Here is an 8395-nt window from a genome sequence, read left to right as displayed (position 1 = left end):
GCACCACCCACACCACCATTCTCTCCTGCACCACTCACACCACCACCCCCTCCTGCACCACCCACACCACCATCCCCTCCTTCACCACCCACACCACCATCACCTCTTGCACCACCATCCCCTCCTACACCACCCACGCCACCATCCACTCCTGCCCCACCAAAACCACAATCACCTCTTCCACCACCCACACCACCATCACTTTCTACACCACCCACACCAACATCAGCTCCTGTATCACCCACACCACCCACACCTCATGCACCACCCACGCCACCATCCGATCATGAAACAATCACACCACCATCACCTCCTGCACCACCCATACCACCATCACCTCCTGCACCTCCCACACCACTATCCCCTCCTGCACCACCCAAACCACCATCACCGCCTGCACCACCCACACCATCCACACCACCATCTCCTGCACCACCCACACCACCATCACCTGTACCACCCACACCACCATCTCCTGTACCACCCACACCACCATCACCTACTGCACCACCATCACCACCATCACCTGAGGCACAAACCACGCCACTATCACCTCCTGCACCACCAACATCACCATCACCTCCTCCATCACCCACACCTTATCACCTCCAGCACCACGCACACAACCACCCCATTCTGCACCATTCACACCACCATCTGCACCACCCGCACCACCATCACCTCCTGCACCACCCACACAATCATCCCCTCCTGCACCACCCATACCACCATCACCTCCTGCACCACCCACACAATCATCCCCTCCTGCATCACCCATACCACCATCACCTCCTGCACCACCCATACCACCATCACCTCTTGCACCACCCAAGCCACCACCACCTCCTGCACTACCATCACATCCTACATCACCCACACCTCCATCACCTCCAGCACCACGCACACCACCACCCCATCCTGTATCATTTACACCACCATCACCTTCTGCACCACCCACACGACCATCACCTTCTGCTCCACCCACACAATCATCCCCTCCTGTAGCACCCACACCACCATCACTTCCTGCACCACGCACACCACCCTCACCTGCACCACCCACGCCACCATCACCTCCTGCACCACCCACACCACCACCCCTCCTGCACCACCCACACCACTATCACCTCCCGAACCAAATACACCACCATCACCTCCTGCACCACCCACGCCACCATCATTTCCTGCACCAACCACACCACCATCACCTCCAGCACCACGCACACCCTCCATCACCTCCTGCACTACCCACATCACCATCACCTCCTGCACCACCGACGCCACCATGACCTCCTACACCACCCACACCACCATTACCTCCTGCACCACCCACACCACCATGACCTCCTGCACCACCCACACCACCATCTGCTCCTGCACCACTCACACCGCCATCACCTCCTGCACCACCCAACCACCATCACCTCCTGCACCATCCACACCACCATTCTCTCCTGCACCACCCACACCACCACCCCCTCCTGGACCACCCACACCACCTTTCAACCCACACCACATCACCCCTCACCACCATCACCTCCTACATCACCCACACCACCATCACCTCTCACACCACACCACCATCTCTCCTCACACTCACACCGCCATCACCTGCACCACCCACACCACCATCCTCCTCACCACCCACAACATCACTCCTGCCCACCACCCTTACCACACCATCTTCTGCACCACCCACACCACATCCCCTGTCACACTCCACACCACACCATCACTCTGCACCACCCAACACCATCTATCATGCAACACCCACCATCACCTCCTGCACCACCACACCACATCACCTCCTGCACCACCCACACACATCCCTCCTGCACCACCCAACACACCATCACCCTCACACCACCCACACACCATCACCTCCTGCACCACCCACCCATCCTGACCACCCACACCATTCCCTCCTGCACCACCACACCACCATCACACTCACACCATCACCACCACACACCAACCCATCCTACCTGCACCACCCACACCACCATCACCTCTTCACCCACACCCATCACCTCCACACCACAACCACCACACTCCTGCACCACCCACACCACCATCTGCTCCTGCACCACCCACACGCATCACCTTCTGCACCACCCACACCACCACCCTACTGCACCACCCACACCACCATCCTCCTGCACCACCACACCCCCCAACCACCATCACCTCCTGCCCACACACCACATCCCTCTTCCACCACCACACCACCATCACCTCACTACACCCACACACTCCATACACACACCCTCACCACTCCACCACCACCATCCATCATGCACCAACCACACCACCATCCCCCTGCACCACCAACACCATCACCTCTCCATACCACACCCATCACCTCTAGCCACCACCAACACCATCGATCATCACCATCATCTGCACCACAACACCACCATCAGCTCCTGTATCACCCACACCACCCTCACCTCATGCACCACCCACACCACCATCACCTCATGCACCACCCACGCCACCATCCGATCATGAAACAACCAAACCACCATCACCTCCTGCACCACACACACCACCATCACCTCCTGCACATCCCACACCACCATCCCCTCCTGCACCACCCAAACCACCATCACTGCCTACACCACCCACACCACCCACACCACCATCCCCTGCACCACCCACACCACCATCACCTGTACCACCCACACCACTATCTCCTCCTGCACCACCCACACCACCAGTCACCACCTGCACCACCATCACCACCATCACCTCCTGCACAACCCAAGCCACTATCACCTCCTGCACCACCAACATCACCATCACCTCCTCCATCACCCACACCTCATCACCTCCAGCACCACGCACACAACCACCCCATCCTGCATCATTCACACCACCATCTGCACCACCCGCACCACCATCACCTCCTGCACCACCCACACAATCATCCCCTCCTGCATCACCCATACCACCATCACCTCCTGCACCACCCACACCACTAACACCTCTTGCACCACCGACGCCACCATCACCTCTTGCACTACTATCACATCTTACATCACCCACACCTCCATACCTTCTGCACCACCAACACCTCCTACATCACCCACACCTCCATCACCTCCAGCACCACATACACCACCACCCTATCCTGTATCATTTACACCACTATCAACTTCTGCACCACCCACACGACCATCACCTTCTGCACCACCCACACAATCATCCCCTCCTGTAGCACCCACACCACCATCCCTTCCTGCACCACGCACACCATCCTTACCTGCACCACCCACGCCACCATCACCTCCTGCACCACCCGCACCACCACCCCTCCTGCACCACCCACACCACTGTCACCTCCCGAACCAAACACACCACCATCACCTCCTGCACCACCCACGCCACCATCCGACCCTGCACCACTCACACCACCATCACCTCCAGCACCACGCACATCCTCCATCACCTCCTGCACTACCCACATCACCATCACTTCCTGCACCACCGACGCCACCATGACCTCCTGCACCACCCACACCGCCATCACCTCCTGCACCACCAACACCACCATCACCTCATGCACCACCCACACACCATTCTCTCCTGCACCACGTACACCACCATTCCCTCCTACACCACCCACGCCACCAACCACTCCTGCCCCACCAACACCACCATCACCTCTTCCACCACCCACACCACCATCACTTCCTACACTACCTACACCAACATCAGCTCCTGTATCACCCATACCACCCTCACCTCATGCACCACCCACGCCACCATCCGATCATGCAACAACCACACCACCATCATCTCCTGCACCACCCACACCACCATCACCTCCTGCACCACCCACACCACCATCACCTGCACCTCCCACACCACCACCTACTCCTGCACCACCCACACCACCATCCCCTCCTTCACCACCCACATCACCATCACCTCCTGCACCACCATCACCTCCTACATCACCCACACCACCATCACCTCCTGCACCACCCATACCACCATCACCTCATGCACCACCCACACCACCATTCTCTCCTGCACCACTCACACCACTATCCCCTCCTACACCACCCACACCAACATCCACTCCTGGCCCACCTACACCCCAATCACCTCTTCCACCACCCACACCACCATCGATTTCTACACCACCCACACCAACATCAGCTCCTGTATCACCCACACCACCCTCACCTCATGCACCACCCACACCACCATCACTTTCTAAACAACCTACACCAACATCAGCTCCTGTATCACCCACACCATCCTCACCTCATGCACCACCCACACCACCATAACCTCCTGCACCTCCCATATCACCATCACCGCCTGCACCATCCAAACCACCATCACTGCCTACACCACCCACTCAACCCACACCAACATCCCTTGCACCACCCACACCACCATCACCTGTACCACCCACACCACCATCACCTCTTGCACCACCATCACCTCCTGCATCACCCACACCACCCTCTCTCCTGCACCACTCACACCACCACCCCCTCCTGCACCACCCACACAATCATCCCCTCCTTCACCACCCACACAACCATCACCTCCTGCACCACCATCACCTCCTACATCACCCACACCTCCATCACCTCCTGCACCACCAACACCACCATCACATCCTACATCACCCACACCTCCATCACCTCCAGCACCATGCACACCACCACCCCATCCTGCATCATTTACACCACCATCACCTTCTGCACCACCCACACAATCATCCCCTCCTGTAGCACCCACACCACCATCACTTCCTGCACCACGCACACCACCCTCACCTGCACCACTCACGCCACCATCACCTCCTGCACCACCCACACCATCACCCCTCCTGCACCACCCACACCACTATCACCTCCCGAACCAAACGCACCACCATCACCTCCTGCACCACCCACGCCACCATCCGATCCTGCACCAACCACACCACCATCACCTCCAGCACCACGCACATCCTCTATCACCTCCTGCACTACCCACATCACCATCACCTGCACCACCCACACCACCATCACCTGCACCACCGACGCCACCATGACCTCCTGCACCACCCACACCACCATCTCCTCCTGCACCACCCACACCACCATGACCTCCTGCACCACCCACACCACCATCACCTCCAGCACCACGCACACCCTCCATCACCTCATGCACCACCCACACCACCATCACCTCATGCACCACCCACACCACCACCCCCTCCTGCACCACCCACACAAGCATCCCCTCCTTCACCACCCACACCACCATCACCTCCTGCACCACCATCACCTCCTACATCACCCACACCACCATAACCTCCTGCACCACCCACACCACCATCACCTCCTGCACCACACACACCACCATCACCTCCTGCACCACCCACACCACCATCCCCTCCTTCACCACCCACACCACCATCACCTCCTGCACCACCATCACCTCCTACATCACCCACACCACCATCACCTCCTGCACCACACACACCACCATCACCTCCTGCACCACCCACACCACCATCACCTCCTACATCACCCACACCACCATCTGCTCCTCCACCACTCACACCGCCATCACCTCCTGCAACACCCACACCACCATCTCCTCCTGCACCACCCACACCACCATGACCTCCTGCACCACCCACACCACCATCTGCTCCTGCAGCACTCAGACCCCCATCACCTCATGCACCACCCACACCACCATCACCTCATGCACAACCCACACCACTATTCTCTCTTGCACCATCCACACCACCATCCCCTCCTACACCACCTACACCACCATCCTCTCCTGGCCCACCTACACCCCTATCCCCTTCCACCACCCACACCACCATCACTTTCTACACCACACACACCAACATCAGCTCCTGTATCACCCACACCACCCACACCTCATGCACCACCCACGCCACCATCCGATCATGCAACAACCACACCACCATTACCTCCTGCACCACCCACACCACCATCACCTCCTGCACCTCCCACACCACCATCCCCTCCTGCACCACCCAAACCACCATCACTGCCTACACCACCCACTCAACCCACACCAGCATCCCTTGCACCACCCACACTACCATCACCTGTACCACCCACACCACCATTTCCTCCTGCACCACCCACACCACCATCACCACCTTCACCACCATCACCACCATCACCTCCTGCACAACCCAAGCCATTATCACCTCTTGCACCACTCACACCACCATCACCACCTTCACCACCATCACCACCATCACCTCCTGCACAACCCAAGCCATTATCACCTCCTGCACCATCAACATCACCATCAACTCCTCCATCACCCACACCTCATTACCTCCAGCACCACGCACACAACCACCCCATCCTGCATCATTCACACCACCATCATCTTCTGCACCACCCACACCACCATCACCTCCTGCACCACCCACACAATCATCCCCTCCTGCACCACCCATACCACCATCACCTTCTGCACCACCCACACCACCAACACCTTTTGCACCACCCACGCCACCATCACCTCCTGCACTACCATCACATCCTACATCACCCACACCTCCATTACCTCCTGCACCACCAACACCACAATCACATCCTACATCACCCGCACCTTCATCACCTCCAGCACCACGCACACCACCACCCCATCCTGCATCATTTACACCACCATCACCTTCTGCACCACCCACACGACCATCACCTCTTGCACCACCCACACAATCATCCCCTCCTGTAGCACCCACACCACCATCACTTCCTGCACCACGCACACCACCCTCACCTGCATCAACCATGCCACCATCACCTCCTGCACCACCCACACCATCACCCCTCCTGCACCACCCGCACCACTATCACCTCCCGAACCAAACGCACCACCATCACCTCCTGCACCACCCACGCCACCATCCGATCCTGCACCAACCACACCACCATCACCTCCAGCATCACGCACATCCTCCATCACCTCCTGCACTACCCACATCACTATCACCTCCTGCACCACCGACGCCACCATCTGCTCCTGCACCACCCACACCACCATCACCTCCTGCACCACCCACACCACCATCACCTCCTGCACCACCCACACCACCATCTGCTCCTGCACCACTCACACCACCATCACCTCCTGCACCATCAACACCACCATCTCCTCCTGCACCACCCACACCACCATCACCTCCTGCACCACTCACACCACCACCCCCTCCTGCACCACCCACACCACCATCCCCTCCTGCACCACCCACACCACCATCACCTCCTGCACCACCATCACCTCCTACATCACCCACACCACCATAACCTCCTACACCATCCACACCACCATCTGCTCCTCCATCACTCACAAAACCATCACCTCCTGCACCACCCACACCACCATCACCTTATGCACCACCCACACCACCATTCACTCCTGCACCACTCTCACCACCATCCCGTCCTACACCACCCACACCACCATCCTCTCCTGCACCACCCTCACCACCATTCTCTCCTGCACCACTCACACCACCACCCCCTCCTCCACCACTCACACCACCATCCCCTCCTACACCACCAACACCACCATCCACTCCTGGCCGACCTACACCCCAATCACCTCTTCCACCACCCACACCACCGTCAATTTCTACACCACCCACACCAACATCAGCTCCTGTATCACCCACACCATCCTCACCTTATGCACCACCCACGCCACCATCCGATCATGCAACAACCACACCACCATTACCTCCTGCACCACCCACACCACCATCACATCCTGCACCTCCCACACCACTTTCACCGCCTGCACCACCCAAACCACCATCACTGCCTACATCACCCACACCACCCACACCACCATCCCTTGCACCACCCATACCACCATCACCTTCTGCACCACCCACACCACTAACACCTTTTGCACCACCCACGCCACCATCACCTCCTGCACTACCATCACATCCTACATCACCCACACCTCCATCACTTCCTGCACCACCAACACCACCATCACATCCTACATCACCCGCACCTTCATCACATCCAGCACCATGCACACCACCACCCCATCATGCATCATTTACACCACCATCACCTTCTGCACCACCCACACGACCATCACCTCCTGCACTACCCACACAATCATCCCCTCCTGTAGCACCCACACCACCATCACTTCCTGCACCACGCACACCACCCTCACCTGCACCACCCACGCCATCATCCCTCCTGCACCACCCACACCATCACCCCTCCTGCACCACCCACACCACTATCACCTCCCGAACCAAACGCACCACCATCACCTCCTGCACCACCCACGCCACTATCCGATCCTGCACCAACCACACCACCATCACCTCCAGCATCACGCACACCCTCCATCACCTCCT

This window comes from Panulirus ornatus, chromosome 3 (genome assembly GCF_036320965.1).
Source record: "Panulirus ornatus isolate Po-2019 chromosome 3, ASM3632096v1, whole genome shotgun sequence".
Classification (NCBI taxonomy): Eukaryota; Metazoa; Arthropoda; class Malacostraca; order Decapoda; family Palinuridae; genus Panulirus; species Panulirus ornatus.
The sequence above is the reverse complement of the archived record's forward strand: the minus strand, read 5'-3'. Positions refer to the sequence as shown.